This window comes from Scyliorhinus torazame, chromosome 1, assembly GCF_047496885.1.
Source record: "Scyliorhinus torazame isolate Kashiwa2021f chromosome 1, sScyTor2.1, whole genome shotgun sequence".
Lineage (NCBI taxonomy): Eukaryota > Metazoa > Chordata > Chondrichthyes > Carcharhiniformes > Scyliorhinidae > Scyliorhinus > Scyliorhinus torazame.
This window is the reverse complement of record NC_092707.1, coordinates 84,225,219-84,245,395: the sequence shown is the minus strand read 5'-3', so window position 1 is coordinate 84,245,395 and position 20,177 is coordinate 84,225,219. Positions and strand designations below refer to the sequence as shown.

The window sequence follows — 20,177 nt, the reverse complement described above, 5'->3', positions numbered from 1 at the left end:
ACAACTTCCTGCCCATATTGGTATGATTGTCAAATTTAGCTACCATACATTTGGTGCTTCATCTAATAACAATAATAATATTAAACTTCTATTGTCACAAGTATGAAATTACTGTGAAAAGCCCCCACTTAAACTTCATTTCCTGCATTGATAAGCTGAGCTCATCAGTGCAGGAAGAGATCAGAGCGCCATTTTTAAATGTTGCCCTGAACTCTTGACCTGACCCCCCCGCCCCCCCCCCCCTGCATCCCCATCATGGCCGCCTGAGCCCGGGTGGCATCGGGACGCCAGGGTGCCATCCTGCCCAGAGCTCGACAACACGGGGGTCTCCAATGTGTCGTCGTCCCCGTCCCCCCCGTCCCCAGGTGCCGTTATGCTTGGTTTGGACCAGTGCTAAACAACGTCATGGTGAGCTCTCCCAGGCATGGGCGTTCTTTTCAAGGCCTTGGGAGCATCGGGTGCAGACATATTTAAGTGAGCCTAACTGCTCACTTAAATATGCAGAACTGGATCTCGCCCAGTGAGATCAAGATCCAGATCGCGATGCCTTGCGATATTTCATTAGATCTCACAAGGTTTTCCAAGCATCGCAAATCTCACGAGAGGCCATTCGATCGAATCAAGTAATTGGGTCATGGAATCGGAGTGGGACAAGGATGATATAATTAATGGGAGGAGCCAGGGGCTGAAGCAATCAGGTTTTGAGTCAGCCAGTTTAGAGTTGGTTGTGAGCAGAATAATAGTTTCTGGAAAAAGCTATGGTTTGCAGGCCACATCCTGAAGAATCTCCTCGAAGACTTCTCTATACAGCACAAAATCCTGTGGTTGCTGACTGTATTAAAAAGTGGGTTTTGACTAGAGATGGGTTTTGCTTGATTGGAGATAAAGAAGGTAGCAGTTAGGATTTTAAAGCGTCTCATTTTATTGTTAAGCATTGCTTGACTGGTAATTGTAACCTATTTCTTTAATGCCGTTAGTTTAATATTGTGTTAATAATAACATTTGCTTTAATATCCCATATCCCTACTTGTGTATGGAGTCACTCCTGGAGCGAAGTCTTCTTTCCTCAGCTTTACAAATTAAAAAATATTGGGGTTTCTGTCTTTCTGTTCTGTATCCTAGCAAACTTTGGGGTCTGGTCCGTGATCGTAATAGAAGGTACAAATTTCATATCAGAAACTGACAGTAACCTAGGGGCTAATGAGTGAGGACTCAAGGAAACCAATATCAGCAGAGAAAAAGCAATTGAAGAAACTTAAAGAGCTAAATGTCCTATGTATGTCTTATGTTTTTCATGTATGGAACGATCTACCTGTATGGAACGATCTACCTGGACTGTATGCAGAACAATACTTTTCACTGTACATTGGTATAAGCGACAATAAATCTAAATCTAAAATCTGACAAATCCCCTGAATCTGATGAACCTAGGATTCTAAAAGAGAGCTTAGGAGACAATGGATATGCGAGCTACGGTTTTCCAAAATTAAGACTTGGGAATGGTCCCATCAGATTCAAAGTTGGCAAATATTACACTGCTTTTCAAGAAGGCAGAGAGACAGGGGGAAAAAAAACAGGGAACAACAGGCCAGCTAACATCAATTGTTGGGATTTATTAAGGAAATCAGTGCACTTAGAAAAGCATTGTGATCAGAACAAGTCAACATGGTTTTACGAAAGTGAAATCCTGTTTGACAAACAATACCTAGTATTGGAACCAGTAGATGTAGTATATCTGGACTTCCAAAAAGCATTCATTAAGGTGCAACACTGGCTTATGGAATTGGAGGTAATATATTAGCATGGATAGAAGATTGGTTATCGGATAGAAAACAGAGAGTGGGCTTAAATGGAGCATTTTCAAGTTGGCAGGCAGTGAATAGTGGAGTGCTGCAAGGATCAGTGGTGGGGCATCAGCTATTTTTAACTTATAATAATCACTTGGATGAAGCGACAGAAAGTAATTTATCTATGTTTGCTAATGCTACCAAATTAGATGGAAAGGATAAGTTGTGGGAGGAACACAGAAAGCCTGCAAAGAAATATAGACAGTTTAAGTGAGTGGGCAAAAAAATGGCAGGTGGAGCTTAATGTACGGAAGTGTGAGGTTATTCACTTTGGACGTTGAAGGATAGAAAAGCAGAATATTCTTTAAAAGGTGAGGAACTTGCAAGTGTATCAATGTTCAAAGAAACCTGTGCGCACTTGTAAAAGGAATGTTGAAAGTTAGCATTCAAGTACAACAAAAATTAGGAAACCAATTGGCACATTGGCCTTTGTTGCAAGGGGATTAGGAGCAGAGGAATAAAGAAGGCTTGCTACAATTATGCAGGGTTTAGCTTGGGCTACATTTGGAAATACTGTGTGTAGCTTTGTTCTCGATATTTAAGATATACTTGCATTCGAGGCAGTACAGCAAATGTTAACTAAATTGGTCCCTCGGTCCCTGGGATGAGGGGTTGTTCTATATGGAGAGGCTGATCAAAGTGGGCCTATATTCTCTGGTGCTCAGAAAAATGAGAGGCTGTCTTGCTGAAATATACATGATGAAGGGGCTTATGGGGTGTCACTGAGATTGTTTCTACTGTTTGGGGAATCTAAAACGCAGAGGCACAGTCTCAGGATAAGAGACCGATAATTTCGGACTGAGAATAGGAGAAATTACTTTACTGAAGGGGAGTGAAGCTTTGAAATTCTCTAACTAAAGGGTTGTGGGATGCTCCATCATTGAATACATTTAAGGCTGGGATAGGCAGATTTTTAGGTCTCTCAGGGAATCGAGAGATATGGGGGGCAGGCAGGCAAGTGGAGTTGAAACCCAAGATCAGCCATAACCATATTCAATGACAGAGCAGGCTCAACAGGCCACGTGGTCTACTCCTGCTCCTATTTCCTGTGTTCTTCGCTGCACATTTCCTTCCTCATTGGATGGCCAATTGAATGGTGACCAGTACACAATTAGAATTCCTTGCTCTTCGGTCAATTCCACAGTAGGTTCCACCTTCACATAAACAGGTGCACCTGACCTCAGTTTAAATGTCTGAACTGAAAGACAACATCTCCAATAATTCAGTGTTGAACTGACATGTCAGCCTAGGTTCAGTGCTCAAGTCATACGGTGGGGTTTGAACCCACAATTTACTGACTCTGGTGGGAGTGGTAATGTAGCCAAATATAACAGATAGTAAATACCTTGAGCAAGACAATTTCCCAGATAAAGCGCTCTCAATGAAAACCTTCAATAAATTTATTCACGAGCAAGAGAAGTATATCATGGGAGTACTCCTTTCCTATTAATAATTTACAGGCAATAGACAATGCAATTTACAGTTCATTTAGCTAATATACATTTTGAAAAGGCCATATATGGCCTTAATTCAGGAGCAAATGCTATTAACTCCCAAAAGGCTATGTAGATTACTTGTGAATGTCTTTACAATGAAAATAACCAACTCAGTGACAAGTACCTGCTGTCTTCTTTAACAGTCGGATCTTTGATGGCATCAGAGAGGCTCCAAGTAAGTGAAGTCAAATTAAACAAATCTGCTCAACAACCTGTGACTATAGTTTGCTCATGTGCAGGATGTAAACAAATACCATGTGCAAAATAGATTTCCACAATAAAATTCTGAGCCAACAGGAATAGAGATACCCAGAGGCAGGTTATTACAACCGCAAATTACATCTGAGGTTCTATGGAGGAAGTAGGAATACTATTCAACTTTCACATCGCTTCCATAGACTAGTAAGATGTCAACAGGCAAATCAGAGAGCACTTTGGAAATTCTCAACTCTCGCCAAGTGAACTCCTACACAACTTATTTTTTGAGCCAATTATTTTTCTTTTCCAATTAAGGGGCGATTTTAGCATGGCCAATCCACCTAACCTGCACGTCTTTGGGTTGTGGGGGTGAAACCCACGCAGACATGGGGTGAATGTGCAAACTCCACACGGACTGTGACCCAGGGCCGGGATTCGAACCCGGGTCCTCAGCGCCTCAGTCACAGTGCTAACCACTGTGCCACATGCCACCCCTAAACAACTTATTTTGATAGTAGGTATGGAAAATATTCCAAAACCAGAGGCATGGCAAGCCAAGGAATTGGTATGTTTGAAGAAATAACAACTTGCTCCAGACACTGCTGTCCACTACTTAGAGAATATCGTCAAAATGCAAATCACAAAACTGAAGCAGATTCTATTGTCATTGACAGAATGTGAATGAAAAAGATATGGCCAGATTTTACATACAAGGAAAGTCAAGATCAAAGCAAAAGACAGGGTGCAAAGGCAGGATTTTTAAAAATTGGTTTGTAGGATGTTGGAGTTGCTAGCAAGGCCAACATTTATTGCACATTCCTGATTGCCCTTAAGATGGTGATGAGCTGACTCATGACCATTGCAGTCCATGTTGTTTTTGCAGGTACACCCAGTGCTGGTATCAGAATTAGCATCACCTAGGATTAGAGGAAATTAGTGTAGAGTACAAGGACGGTTGTCCAGCCTCCAGACTAATGTATATATAGTTCATATTCTTCAAAGGAAAAAAGTAATCAGTGGATAGATTTGAGCAAAGCAAATTGCAGAATTCCAAGCTTGTTGCTTCAGTGACAAATAGTGCAAGGCAATACAATTGGAGAAAGGGGATAAAATAATTTGGCTGGTTCTCACACCAATGGGGAAAATTCAAATCTGATCAAAGATATGGTACTGAACAATTTCTAACTAACTGTTGTAACGAACAGCTCCTATTTAACAGATTGCAATACTATTCTAAATTTAGCTTTAGTCACATAATAAACTAAGTATGATATGTTATCTAAGGTTTACTCCTGTTTTTAAGAATGTGTGAGATAATAGTTCTTCTTACAGGTCACCATGATACTGCGAAATTATACAAATTGCTGCATCAGTGATTGAAATTTTGGATTGGTCAGAGAGCCAGAGTACCAGCACCGTGTAATCTGCATGTATAAACAATGGCCTTGAATTTCTTGGAACATTTTGCTGTAAATTCTCCTTGGCAAGATTACTGCAGAAACGGATGTAAATTTTGACATTTTTTCTGCACAAGTTTGGTCTAAAGTTGTGGCTTGAGATCTCAAAACATGCATTAAATTTCAGCACAACACCTATTGCAATTATTCGCGATTTCAAATAGTAGAGTAGTTTCACATTCATATTTGAGAAGAGTTGAGACTCAGTGCAAAGCACCACAAGGCCAAAAAGAATGAAAATGATGAGATGATTTAAATCAGGGTTTCTCTCGAGCCGTGGAACCCTTAGTGACCTCCGAAGTACATCAGGGAACCCCAAGCATTCTCAATGTTGACATCCTTAGTGCATGAAATAGGCGCATACACAGAATTCAAAGGTAAACAAGTCTTTTCTAGCTATATCTATGGATATATTAGGAATTAGAAAGTGGCACATAGTCACAAATACATTCACCAGCTACACATCCCCCTCTCATTAACCCCATGCCAAGCCAACCTCTCACGGCCCCTTAACATTAAACCCTGGATGTAGTACAGGTTGAGTATCTCCTATCAAAAATTCTTGGGGCCGAAATTGTCTCAGATTCCGGAATACCTGTAATTACCTATATAATGCGGGAGCTCATCCAGCGGGGATGGGACCCAAGTCCAAGCACAAAATTAATGTACAGATTCAACAAGACACCACAATTCAATATGCAATATTTTTAATCATTAAATAATAAGATGTACATTGAACCACAATTAATTCTGCTTAGGTCAAACAAGGTTCAGTAAACTCAATATGCAATATTTTTAGTCACTAAAAAAAAGATGTACATTGAACCATGAGAACTCCAATTAATTTACATGGAGATTAAATTCAGATTTGATGCAAAAGGATGAGGATATACTGGATAGCTTTCGTAAATGTTTCTTTTAGCGTCTTCTGCATCATGAACAATGTTTTTGTCGCAGCAGTCGTTCTTTGATTTTCTGAACTGACATGATTTCTTATTCTGCTTTGAATGCACGCTGTTCTAGGCCTTCGTATATTTTCACCATGACGTCTATGGACATCTTTTCCACTGTGTTAACAATGTCATCTGCATCTTCACAGTTATCACTATGCCTCGATTCAGAACCATTTCAGCTATTTCACCATCAATCATTTAATGAACTGGAGCTTCATTAACAATGTTGAGAACTTCTTCGATGTCCATTTCCTCCAACTTATTGATGGCATCAGAGCATATTTCTTTTGCGTATGCAAGGAGGTACAATGTCATATTTTCTTTACTTATCAAGCGGAACCCTTGAAACTCCCCTTTGTTCATCATCATCATTGAACATAGCCGCAGGCCACAGGTTGTGCCAGGCGTGCCCTAGGTGTCTTTATCCACAGTGTTCCATGTGTTAGCAGTGGCATAGATGGCATCCTTCACATTAAACTCCTTTTGGAAACCTTCCACACACACACCCCTGCTCACTGCTGCCAACATGTGTTCAAGAAACAGTCTTTATACTTATTCGCCATTGATCCAAGAATACCTTGGTCACATGGTTGAATTAACAAAGTCAAATGGGGGGGGGGGGGCGCGAAAAGAGTAGTTGGCATAAACATTATTCGAAGTTCAGCTGGGGGATATGCAGAACAGTTGTCATACTAAATCTTGCAGTCGACATCCAGTCCAGCTTCCCTGCAGTGGGCACGAGCTGCGCACGGTACCAGTGGTTAGCACTGTTGCTTCACAGTACCAGGGACCCAGCTTCGATTCCTGGTTTGGGTATTGTCTGTGCGGAGACTGCACATTCCCCCCATGTCTGCGTAGGTTTCCTCCGGGTGCTCAAGTTTCCTCCCAAAGGTCGCGAAAGACGTGCTTAAGTGAATTGGACATTCTGAATTCTGCCTCAGTGTACCCGAACAGGCGCCAGAGTGTGGCAACTGGGGGATTTTCACAGTAACTTTACTGCAGTGTTAATGTAAGCCTACTTGTGACACTAATAAACATCATTACAAAACATGTGTGAAACCAATCAGAAAAAAATATCCCCGGTACACATGCCCTCCTTTTTGCATAATAATGGGCTGTTAATGTATTCACTCCTTTAAAACAACATGGATGAATGCTCCTGCCTGTCACACCAAGTTTACACTTGTGCTTGCCTGCTGCATTAACTCATCCCAGCACAGACAATCTGTCCTTGGCATTCTTAACACATGTAGGGGCCTTCTCATCAGCTGTAGTCAGTATCTTCCTGGGATAATAAATACAGATCAACAATGTCTCATTAGCATTGTAGATTTGTTCTGCATATTTCCATCAGTGATGATCTTGGCAAACACATCGATGAAACGCTCTGCTGCCTCATGATCAGCAGAAGCTTTATTACCACAGGTAGTTAATGCTGTACCTTTACTTAAATTTCTGGAACCAGCCTGCTGAATATTCAGTTACCTTTAAATGTGTAATCGTCATGATAGATTTTTGCTTGTTTCATGACAAGCTTACTGTCAAGCAATATATGTTCACTCCGACGCTGACGAATCCAGTTTCAATACACGATCAAGGGTTTAAGTTCTCTTATAAAACACACACACACACACTCTCTCATTCCCTCCCCATGATGAATGAAGGAGTTTCAGTTATGTATTATGTATTTGGTACAGTAATGGTTAAAAACCTGGGATAATGTGAGAGTTCTGCAGTCATGTTTTTAAAAATCGTGGTTTGAAAGGCAGCAGGTACTCACTCTTTGGAGATGGAAGTGCAATTAAAACATTGTAAAATATCATAATTCATTCCAGCCCGGGATATTGTTTGAAGTTGGGCTAATGGAAGTTCATAAATTTCATAGAATTTACAGTGCAGAAGGAGGCCATTCGGCCCATCGAGTCTGCACCAGCTCTTACAAAGAGCACCCTACTCAAGCCCATGTATCTACCCTATCCCCGTAACCCAGTAACCCCCCACTTAACCTTTTTGGACACGAAGGGCAATTTAGCAAGGCCAATCCACCTAACCTGCACATCTTTGGACTGTGGGAGGAAACCGGAGCCCCGGAGGAAACCCACGTACACACGGGGAGAACGTGCAGACTCCGCACAGACAGTGACCCAAGCCGGGAATCGAACCTGGGACCCTGGAGCTGTGAAGCAATTGTGCTACCCACTATGCTACCGTGCTGCCCTTTTGTTTGTTTATATTAAGAGGGTCCGCAGCAGAGTAGAGACATTGTGTTTAGTTTAAAGAAGGTGATGCAGTTAATATGAGGAGCCAGGGGCTGAAGCAGTCAGGTGTTGAGGTAGCAGTTAAAAATTCAGTTTCAGATTGGGATGTGGCCAGAGAAGCAGCTGATCTCAATACAGTGAATTTAGATCAGTCTGGGGACAAACTACCAGATTATTGGAAAAACAGTTCAGCTTTTGGGGTGGCACAATAGCACAATGGTTAGCACTGCGGCCTCAGTGCCAGGGACCCAGGATAAATTCCAGCCTTGGGTGACTGTGTGGAGTTTGCACGCTCTTCGAGTGGTTTCCTCCGGATCCTCGGGTTTCCACCCGCAGTCCAAAGGTGTGCAGGTTAAGTGGATTAGCCACGTTAAATTGCCCCTCAGATGTGGTTACGCGGGGATATGCGGTTCCGGGGATAGGGTCAGTGAGTAGACCTTTGCAGAGTGCTCTTTCAAAGGGTTAGTACAGACTTGATGGGCCGAATGGCCTCCTACACTGCAGGAATTCTATGGTTCTAAAGGTTCGACTGAGGTCAGATCAGACAAGTGGCTGTTCTCAAGACAGTAAGTTAAAGATTTGCCGACAGGAGCGGTGTCTCAGGTTGGCAGTTTAAACAATAGTCGGAGGCAGGCAGGATCTGCAGCTGGTTCCTGAAGGATATATCAAGGAGCGTATTCAAGACAACTTTATTAAGCAAGTATGCCTGGGTCAGGTAAGCGTATTTAACAGTGGATTTTCACCCGAGATGGGTTTTGCTGGAGTGGAAATATCAGATTCAGGGCTATTGTGTCATTGCATTGGTAAGCATAGTTACACATACGCAGACACACTAGAGCATTGCACTGGAAGCCCCCATCCCCATGCTCCAGCTTTGCGTGCTCCAAGGCCCATACTGGACCCCCCCACCCGATCCTAGGCCTGCGCTGGAAGCACCCCCCTCCAATACTTGTTGCATGTGCTCAGAGTTCTGTTCCGAGGCCGTCTCTTCCCATCACTCCGTAATCGACAGTCGTCCAATCAGAGAATGGTTTCTTCAGAAACCACCCCCTGATCAGACATGCGGTTCTGCGACATTTTTCAAACTTACCCATCCTGTCCCAATCCTCCTGGGAGGTTCCTGCAGACCCCCTGGGTTTTGCGGACCCCAGTTTGGGAATTCTGGATTTTAAAAAATAGTTTTGCCGAAGATCAAAATTGCTTTTTAAATTCTGGAGATAACTGGAAGGGAAAAAGACCAAGGAATGCAAAGAACTTCACAGGGCAGGTCAAAGACTAGGAATCCTATGGCGAGTAACTCACTCCTGACCCCCCCCCAAAGCCTATCCATCATTTACAAGACACAAATCAGGAGTGTAATGGAATACCCTCCACTTGCCTGGATGAGTGCAGTTCCAACAACATTCAAGAGGGCCGACCACCATCCAGGACAAAGCATCCCACTTGATTGCTGCCCCTTCCACAAACATTCAAACCCTCCCAACGACAAACAGTGGCAGCCACATGTACCATCTACAAGATGTACTGCAGTAACTCACCAAGGTTCCTTAGACAGCACCTTTCAAACCCACGACCACTATCACCTAGAACAGTGTTTTGCAAACTTTTTTGCCCGGGACCCATCTTTACCAACCAGCCATCCTTCGCGACTCACGCCGGAAAGCCTGAACTTTACATGTGACAGGCGACCTGCTCGGTCCTCACGATCTCACTTGCTTTGTTATTCAATGTTTTCTGATAATGACTTCAGCTGATGAGTAAAGCTCTCGCTGCATCCGTTGAAAAATAGAGGTTTGTCCTCAGACTCGCCATGCTTAGTCTTCAAACGTCTTCGAGGGTTTTAACTTTCATTTGCCAGTGCTTCACTGTATAGAACACAAATGAACTTTGAATCCTGATTTGCAGTGGCACAATTAATAATCCATACCTCAAGTAATCACCTTTATGAATCTTTGTTCCCGTTTTCAGCTTCTTCTCTGTTCACCAGAGGCCCTGGAGTTCACACAGGCACTGCTGCCAGCTGCAAAATGGAGGAATCTCCTTCGCGCCCAGAACATGAGTTCAGCGATCAATGCACGTGACCTGCTCTCAGCCACTGCTCCATGTAGAAGACTCCAGCAATTTTTAAAAAAACCTGCTCTTGGGTCAGCACACTGCTGATGCGGCACACATGCACAGAACGGCCGGTATTCTAAAAAATAAAATAAAAATCGGCATTTTTCAAAGATGGTTGTGCTGTTGGGCACTACTTCCGGCAATCAGGAACGCCGTGGAGAATGGACCCACGATCGGGAACATCGTGTCACACGGCCCTGCGACCCTCACGACACTGGCCCGCAACCACCCCATGGCCCACGACCCTGGGTTTGAAAATGACTGATCTAGAAGAACAACGTACCTGGGAACCCCACCACCTGGAGCTTCCCCTCCAAGTCACTCACCACCCTGACTTGGAAATATATCGCCATTCCTTCACTGTCGCTGGGGCAACATCCTGGAACTCCCTCCCTAACAGCACAGCAGGTGTACCTACACCTCAAAGTCTGCAGCGGTCCAAGAAAGCAACTCGCTTCCACCTTCTGAAGGGCAACTGGGAATGTGCAAAGTAAAATAATACATCCCGTAAATGAATTTTTAAAAAAATTTGCATCTTACAAAATAATTGATTAATAGAACAATTGGCTACAATTTCACCGGTTAATTTTATTTCTACCTATACAGGGATGATTAATACATATATTCCACATATTTATCATCATTATTTAACAGTACATGATATTACTACATTATCTACTTATTGGTCCTTTTGTATTGGTGTCAGTGGTGTCATTTGGATGCATGCCTGCCTGTGATTGCCAAGGTTTGGGTTACACTGCACTGGCTGCAAGCCAAATGTAGAACTCGCGAAAACCTGAAAGACCAGTTTCTGGCAAGTCAGCACATATTCTGCTCTGCCACAGTTCAAACAATTCCTGACAGCTTTACAGCCAGTCTAAAATCTATGCTTGAGAAGGACTAGAAAAGCAACTTTAAAATAACTTTGTAAAGATGCTCAAGTGTGGTGGTCGTCCATTATGCAGACTTCAATTACTCACAGGGATAGTCTTCGCCATCAGTGCAAATCTTTCATTTATCACTTAATTAGATTACAGTACGAAGTCTTACAACACCAGGTTAAAGTCCAACAGGTTTGTTTCGATGTCACTAGCTTTCGGAGCGCTGCTCCTTCCTCAGGTGAATGTGATCTATATTTCCAAGTCAGGGTGGTGAGTGACTTGGAGGGGACGCTCCAGGTGGTGGGATTCCCAGGTACGTTGTTCTTCTAGATCAGTCATTTTCAAACCCAGGGTCGTGGGCCATGGGGTGGTTGCGGGCCAGTGTCGTGAGGTCGCAGGGCCGTGTGACACGGTGTTCCCGATCGTGGGTCCATTCCTCATTCACCTGAGGAAGGAGCAGAGCTCCGAAAGCTAGTGACATCAAAACAAACCTGTTGGACTTCAACCTGGTGTTGTAAGACTTCGTACTGTGCTCACCCCAGTCCAACGCCGGCATCTCCACATCTTAATTAGATTACATCAATCCGTAATGTTGTTAATCACATGATAGCAGCTCCTCTGTACACAATCCTTTTAGCAACCAAACCCTACAGTGAGGAATTCCAGTCCAGTGAATTGGCTATGTTCCAGGAAGGCACATCATACTTTAACCATGAATCAGCAAACATCATCAATGAAAAATAAACAGAAGTCTAATTGGCCTCAGGTGAGCATAAAAGATCACATGCCAGTATTCAACGAGTTCTGCTATGATCCGAGCTAATATTTATCCCTCAAACTGCATCATTAAAAGTTATTTGGCCACTGCTTTAAGATTATTCACAGGACCTGGTTGTGCCGAGCATTGTCCGAAGCCAAGATCAAGCTATCCCACTCCCTGTCATTCTTGTGAGAAGTCTTACAACACCAGGTTAAAGTCCAACAGGATAATCACAGGTTATAATCACATAACCTGTGATTATCCCACTCTCCAGTTGCTCCGTCTGGACCTGTGGACTTAATTACCAACTTAATTACCAGCAAAGACTGGCATTCAAAGTACCGTCTTGCATAATTGACTTTGTCTATATACATGTTTCTGGAACCCACCTCTTCATTCACCTGAGGAAGGAGCAGCGCTCCGAAAGCTAATGATTCGAAACAAACCTGTTGGAGTTTAACCTGGTGTTGTAAGACTTCTTACTGTATGTATCTACATCAGAGCTTCGCTAACCTTCAGGCCACGGAACCTCTAGTGCCCTCCCAGGTACAGCAGGGAACCCCAAGCACATACCGTCGACGTCCCTGTTGCTGCCACATAGGTGCATATGCAGACACCCTCTGCGAACAGGCCCTGGTCCACACACAAACAAACAGACTCAGTTTCCTTCACTCACACAGAGCCCCCCCCACACACTGACCCCCTCCATGTGCACACAGACTGCCCCCCCGCACTCGCACGCCACCTGCCGCCCCCCCCGCACTCGCACGCCGCCTGCCGCCCCCCGCCCGCACTCACATGCCGCCTGCCGCCCCCCCCTGCACTCTCACACACCGCCGACACCCCCGCACTCACACATGCTGATGACCCCCCCACCCCCCAGCACTCACACGCCACCCCCCCATTCTTTCTTCCCTCACTCTCATCCTGACCTTTCCCCTCACTCACCCACTGCCCCCTCGAAATATCAGGAACCGCTCCCAGATTTCAGAAGCCCGCTCTAGACCACCCCACTGTTCCAAGGCTCACTCTGGACCACCCCCATCCCACATGCTCCGGCACCCCCTCATGAGATCTGTTCCAATGCCCTTTCCCCATCACTCCACTGTCCATGCTCGTCCAATCAGGTAGCTGTACAGCATTTTTCAAACATGCCCGTCTTGCCATGGACTCCCTGGGTTCCGCAGATCCCAGTTTGGGAACCCATGACCTACATCACGACAGTGACAGCACCTCAACTATTCTTAATTGGCTGTTTTGGAATATACTCAGGTTAAGGTGGTGTATAAAGACTTCCGGGTGCGGCGATGACCAGCTGAGTCGCACGTTTCGGCAGCTCCCGGTGGAACGGACTTTTGGGCTCTTAATAAGAGCCCCAACGGCAATTTTAACGGCTAAAAGTACTGTGCGGTGAACCAGAAGGGAATCCCCCCTGGATACGGATGAAAAAAGGAGGAAGGTGGCCGGATTGCGGTGGATCCTTTAGAGCAGCGGCAAGGAAGGCAAGCAAAAAACCAAGATGGCGTCGGAAGATGGCAGTTTAATATGGGGCCCTGAACAACACGAGTTTTTGAAACGCTGCGTGGAAGAACTCAAAAAGGAAATGAAGAAGGAGCTGTTGGCCCCGATATTACAGGCGATCGAAGGGCTAAAGGAGGAGCAAAAGACCCAGGAGCGAGAGCTTCGGGTCGTGAAGGTAAAGGCTGCCGAGAATGAGGACGACATACAGGGCCTGGTGGTGAAGACGGAGATGCACGAGGCACACCATAAACGATGTGTGGAAAGGCTGGAGGCGCTGGAGAACAGCGCAAGGAGGAACAACCTAAGGATTCTTGGTCTTCCTGAAGGTGCGGAGGGAGCGGATGTCGGGGCATATGTGAGCACGATGCTGAACTCGTTAATGGGAGCGGAGGCCCCGGCGGGTCCGCTGGAGGTGGAGGGAGCATACCGAGTGATGGCGCGAGGACCGAGAGCAGGAGAAATTCCTAGAGCCATAGTGGTGAGATTCCTCCGTTTTAAGGACAAGGAGATGGTCCTTAGATGGGCAAAGAAAACTCGGAGCAGTAAGTGGGAGAACGCGGTGATCCGCGTATACCAAGACTGGAGTGCGGAGGTGGTGAGAAGGAGGGCGAGCTTTAATCGGGCCAAGGCGGTGCTTCACAAAAAGATGATAAAATTCGGAATGCTGCAACCGGCAAGACTGTGGGTCACATATCAAGGGAGGCACCACTACTTTGAGACGGCGGATGAGGCGTGGACTTTTATCGTGGAAGAAAAATTGGAATGAGCGGGTTATTAAAAAAAAGAACGGTTGAAACAAAGTGGTGGGGCGAGTATTGGGGGCGAAGAGGGGGGTAAAAAGGGGGGAAAGAGGAGTTTTATGTTATTAATCCTGCGATGTGGTAACTTTTCTCTCTTCCACAGGAGGTGGTGGGGGGAGGAAAGGAGGTGGAGGAGATGGGGCATTGGCCATTGGGGGCGGGGCCAAGGGGGAAGCGCGGGCTCGGTTCCTGCGCTATGATAATCATGGCGGGAATAGGGAAGCAGGAAGGAGGGGGCGTCGCACGGTGCGAGCCAAGGTCACGGGGGGAAGCCGAGATCGGCCAGAGTTTGCTGACTTCTGGGAGCAACATGGGGGGTGTAACTACGCTAGTGGGGGATCTAGCGGGGGGGGGGGGGGGACTATTGGGCTGCTGCTGCTGGGGAGAGGGGGGAGCTGGTATGGGGTGGGATGGGCGGGGGGGCACCGTCTGGGGGGGGACACAGCTGCGTGGGAACCGGGTGAGGAGCTGGAAAAAGGGGATGGCTAATCGACAGGGGGGGGGGGGGGGGGGGGGTAAAAAGCCCCCCAACCCGGCTGATCACGTGGAACGTGAGAGGGCTGAACGGGCCGATAAAGAGGGCACGGGTACTCGCACACCTTAAGAAACTTAAGGCAGACGTGGTTATGTTACAGGAAACGCACTTGAAACTGATAGACCAGGTGAGACTACGCAAAGGTTGGGTGGGGCAGGTGTTCCATTCGGGGCTAGATGCGAAAAATAGGGGGGTGGCTATATTAGTGGGGAAGCGGGTAATGTTTGAGGCAAAGACTATAGTGGCGGATAGCGGGGGCAGATACGTGATGGTGAGTGGCAAACTACAGGGGGAGACGGTGGTTTTGGTAAACGTATATGCCCTGAACTGGGATGATGCCAATTTTATGAGGCTTATGCTAGGACGCATCCCGGACCTAGAGGTGGGAAAGTTGGTAATGGGGGGAGATTTCAATACGGTGTTGGAACCAGGGCTGTACAGGTCGAGGTCCAGGACAGGAAGGAGGCCGGCAGCAGCCAAGGTGCTTAAAGATTTTATGGAGCAGATGGGAGGAGTAGACCCGTGGAGATTTAGCAGACCTAGGAGTAAGGAGTTTTCGTTTTTCTCCTATGTCCACAAAGTCTATTCGCGAATAGACTTTTTTGTTTTGGGAAGGGCGTTGATCCCGAAGGTGAGGGGAACGGAGTATACGGCTATAGCCATTTCGGATCACGCTCCACATTGGGTGGACTTGGAGATAGGGGAGGAAACAGAAGGGCGCCCACCCTGGAGAATGGACATGGGATAATGGCAGATGAGGGGGGTGTCTAAGGGTGAGGGGGTGCATTGAAAAGTACTTGGAACTCAATGATAATGGGGAGGTCCAGGTGGGAGTGGTCTGGGAGGCGCTGAAGGCAGTGGTTAGAGGGGAGCTGATATCAATAAGGGCACATAAAGGAAAGCAGGAGAGGAGGGAACGGGAGCGGTTGCTGCAAGAACTTCTGAGGGTGGACAGGCAATATGCGGAGGCACCGGAGGAGGGACTGTACAGGGAAAGGCAAAGGCTACACGTAGAATTTGACTTGCTGACAACGGGTACTGCAGAGGCACAGTGGAGGAAGGCACAGGGTGTACAGTACGAATATGGGGAGAAGGCGAGCAGGTTGCTGGCCCACCAATTGAGGAAAAGGGGAGCAGCGAGGGAAATAGGGAGAGTGAGGGATAAGGAAGGAGAGATGGAGCGGGGAGCGGATAGAGTGAATGGAGTGTTCAAGGCATTTTATAAAAAATTATACGAAGCTCAACCCCTGGATGGGAGGGAGAGAATGATGGGCTTTCTGGACCGGCTGGAATTTCCCAAGGTGGAGGAGCAGGAAAGGGTGGGACTGGGAGCACAGATTGAAACAGAGGAAGTAGTGAAAGGAATAGGAGCATGCAGGCGGGGAAGGCTCCGGGACCGGATGGATTCCCAGTTGAATTTTACAGGAAATATGTGGACTTGCTCGCCCCGCTACTGATGAGGACCTTAAATGAGGCAAAGGAAAGGAGACAGCTGCCCCCGACTATGTCTGAGGCAATGATATCGCTTCTCCTGAAGAAGGAAAAGGACCCGCTGCAATGCGGGTCCTATAGACCTATTTCCCTCCTAAATGTAGACGTTAAGATTCTGGCCAAGGTAATGGCAATGAGGATAGAGGATTGTGTCCCGAGGGTGGTCCATGAGGACCAAACTGGGTTCGTGAAGGGGAGACAGCTGAATACAAATATACGGAGGCTGCTAGGAGTAATGATGATGCCCCCACCAGAGGGGGAAGCGGAGATAGTGGTGGCGATGGATGCCGAGAAAGCATTTGATAGAGTGGAGTGGGACTATCTGTGGGAGGTGCTGAGGAGATTTGGTTTTGGAGATGAGTATGTTGGATGGGTGCAGCTGTTGTATAGGGCCCCAGTGGCGAGTGTGGTCACGAATGGACGGGGATCTGCATACTTTCGGCTCCATAGAGGGACAAGGCAGGGATGCCCTCTGTCCCCATTATTGTTTGCACTGGCGATTGAGCCCCTGGCAATAGCATTGAGGGGTTCCAAGAAGTGGAGGGGAGTACTTAGAGGAGGAGAAGAACATCGGGGATCTCTGTATGCGGATGATTTGTTGTTATATGTAGCGGACCCGGCGGAGGGGATGCAAGAGATAATGCGGACACTTCGGGAGTTTGGAGAATTCTCAGGATATAAACTGAACATGGGGAAAAGTGAGTTGTTTGTGGTGCATCCAGGGGAGCAGAGCAGAGAAATAGAGGACTTTCCGCTGAGGAAGGTAACAAGGGACTTTCGTTACTTGGGGATCCAGATAGCCAAGAATTGGGGTACATTGCATAGGTTAAATTTAACGCGATTGGTGGAACAAATGGAGGAGGACTTCAAGAGATGGGACATGGTATCCCTGTCACTGGCAGGGAGGGTGCAGGCGGTTAAAATGGTAGTCCTCCCGAGATTCCTCTTTGTGTTTCAGTGCCTCCCGGTGGTGATCACTAAGGCTTTTTTCAAAAGGATCGAAAAGAGCATCATGAGTTTTGTGTGGGCCGGGAAGACCCCGAGAGTGAGGAAGGGATTCTTACAGCGTAGTAGGGATAGGGGGGGGGCTGGCACTACCGAGCCTAAGTGAGTACTACTGGGCCGCCAATATCTCAATGGTGAGTAAATGGATGGGAGAAGAGGAGGGAGCGGCGTGGAAGAGATTGGAGAGGGCGTCCTGTAGGGGGACTAGCCTACAAGCTATGGCGACGGCCCCATTGCCGTTCTCACCGAAGAAATACACCACAAGCCCGGTGGTGGTGGCGACTTTGAAAATTTGGGGACAGTGGAGACGGCATAGGGGAAAGACGGGAGCCTTGGTGGGGTCCCCGATAAGAAATAACCATAGGTTTGCCCCGGGGAGAATGGATGGGGGATTTGGAATATGGCAAAGAGCAGGAGTAATGCAACTGAAAGATCGGTTTGTGGATGGGAAGTTCGCAAGTCTGGGAGCGCTGACCGAGAAATATGGGTTGCCCCAAGGGAATGCATTCCGGTATATGCAACTGAGGGCTTTTGCGAGGCAGCAGGTGAGGGAATTCCCGCAGCTCCCGACGCACTAGGTGCAGGACAGAGTGATCTCAAAGACATGGGTGGGGGACGGTAAGGTGTCAGATATATATAGGGAAATGAGGGACGAAGGGGAGACTATGGTAGATGAACTAAAAGGGAAATGGGAAGAAGAGCTGGGGGAGGAGATTGAGGAGGAGCTGTGGGCAGATGCCCTAAGCAGGGTAAACTCGTCGTCCTCGTGTGCCAGGCTAAGCCTGATTCAGTTTAAGGTATTACACAGGGCGCATATGATTGGAGCACGGCTCAGTAAATTTTTTGGGGTAGAGGATAGGTGTGCGAGATGCTCGAGAAGCCCAGCGAATCACACCCACATGTTCTGGTCATGTCCGACACTACAGGGGTTTTGGGGGGGGGTGACAAAGGTGCTTTCGAAAGTAGTGGGGGTCCAGGTCGAACCAAGCTGGGGGTTGGCTATATTTGGGGTTGCACAAGAGCCGGGAGTACAGGAGGCGAGAGAGGCCGATGTTTTGGCCTTTGCGTCCCTAGTAGCCCGGCTATATGATACGCAGGATACTGTTGATGTGGAAGGAAGCCAAGCCCCCGGGGGTGGAGACCTAGATAAATGACATGGCAGGGTTTATAAAGCTGGAACGGATTAAGTTCGTCTTAAGGGGATAGGCTCAAGGGTTCACCAGGCGGTGGCAACCGTTCGTCGAATACCTCACAGAAAGATAGAGGGAATGGAAAAGAAGAAGGTAGCAGCAGCAGCCCGGGCGGGGGGGAAGAGAACCAGAAGGACTCTCCGGGTTGTTAATATATATGTATAATATGTATAGGTCACTGCTATAAATAATTGTATATTGGACTGTTAAATCATATTTTTGGAGAGTGTTTATCTGAGACAAGGCAGTTGCCATTTAGTTTTAGTTATATATTATTTATTCTTTGTTTATAAAACAGGTCATTGCTATTTATACGGTTATATTATTGTGTAAAGGATACACAATGTACTGTGATGGTTGACCAAAAATTTTCAATAAAATATTTTTTTTTTTTTTTTTTTTTTTTAAAAAGGTGGTGTATAAATACAGTTCTTCCTTCCCATAAGACATAGGAGAGATTCAAACATTTTGTACTGATTATGGGATGGCTCCGATGGGAAGGTGGAGAAAGTTACAAGGACAGATACAAATGAGATAATTATTTGAGGCACAATAAGAGTTTAGATTCACAAAGTGAAAATCTACATAATGACAACACTTTCAGGATGAACAATTGGGGACCATTCAAAGTGCCTAACATTAAGAGAGAGAGGGAATCTTGATGTTTTGGGCTGAAGAAACCCAAAGAAATGGGAATAATGGATGGAGTGCGGTTAGTAAAATGAATAAGAAAACCTTTACAGGTATGCAAGTGTTATTATTGAACCAAGTGTGGGGTATGAAAACAGGTATTCATTAAAGAAAGAAACAAGGCCTCAGAAGAGCCAGAAAATATGGTCAGGCACCTTAAGCTAAGAAACAGTTTACAAGTCAACAAGATCTCAGTCTAGTACGCCATAAAATAATACTTATGACATGAGTTTGCTGACATGTAGCTCGAACATTATAAAGCAGAAAAGATTAGATGAAACCTTGAGAGAAACAGATCTGGTGATAGTCTAAGAAGGGGTATCCAAGAAGGAGTAAATGGCATGTGGTGAAATAATACAAATACCTTCAGAAAGTACAAATACAAGGATTGCCACTAAATCCAAAGATGGGATGCATAACGTTCTATAGGATATCACCAGTTTTGGGAAAGGAAGTTACTTCAACAAGAAAACTGAGGATACCATTAGACTCAGTTCCATGTTTGATACAATGATCTCACATATGGAGCACATCTATAGTCAATTTACTAAACAGCTATCAAACTGGAATTGAGAAGAGCATGCCTGGTGACCTCCCTGACAAGTAACAGACCAATATTGAAATAAAAATGCTCGATGTGCTCACCAACTACAGATGCATATAAAATGCCTTGACATTACGTTAATTCTGATATTAGATATAATTGCTGGCACTTCCCACAAATCTGTTGCGTTATGTAATTTGGAATAACACAAGCTGCCACTTGATGCAGTTTTGAGTAAAGGATGCTCCAGATTTTGAAGTGAGTTCAATGTGTTTTTTTGAACTATTAGCACAGTTCTCAATGAGTTTGACTCTCTGCTAATCTAAATGTAGTAACTCAGTCTAACTGAACCAACCTTGCTCTAAGCCACGTGCTGGGGTGTGATGCTGAGGATACACCCTGTCTCACTCTGTAGATGTTGGTCTGTGGAAAGAGG

The 20,177-nt window shown here is 45.9% G+C and overlaps 1 protein-coding gene across 4 annotated transcripts in view; it reads right to left on the bottom strand.

Annotated features, from left to right (window-relative positions):
• The window catches only part of sppl3 (signal peptide peptidase 3), a 247,765-nt gene that overhangs the window by 101,966 nt on the left and 125,622 nt on the right, over positions 1 to 20,177 (bottom strand). Inside the window, exon 2 of one of the 4 annotated variants that reach the window (XM_072497323.1) lies at positions 10,137 to 10,400. The exons of 2 other annotated variants lie outside the window; for them this stretch is intronic. The gene's annotated coding sequence lies outside the window, so the exon portion shown is untranslated. The remainder of the gene's footprint in view (positions 1 to 10,136; positions 10,401 to 20,177) is intronic. One more of the 4 variants, XM_072497314.1, reaches the window with a different exon arrangement.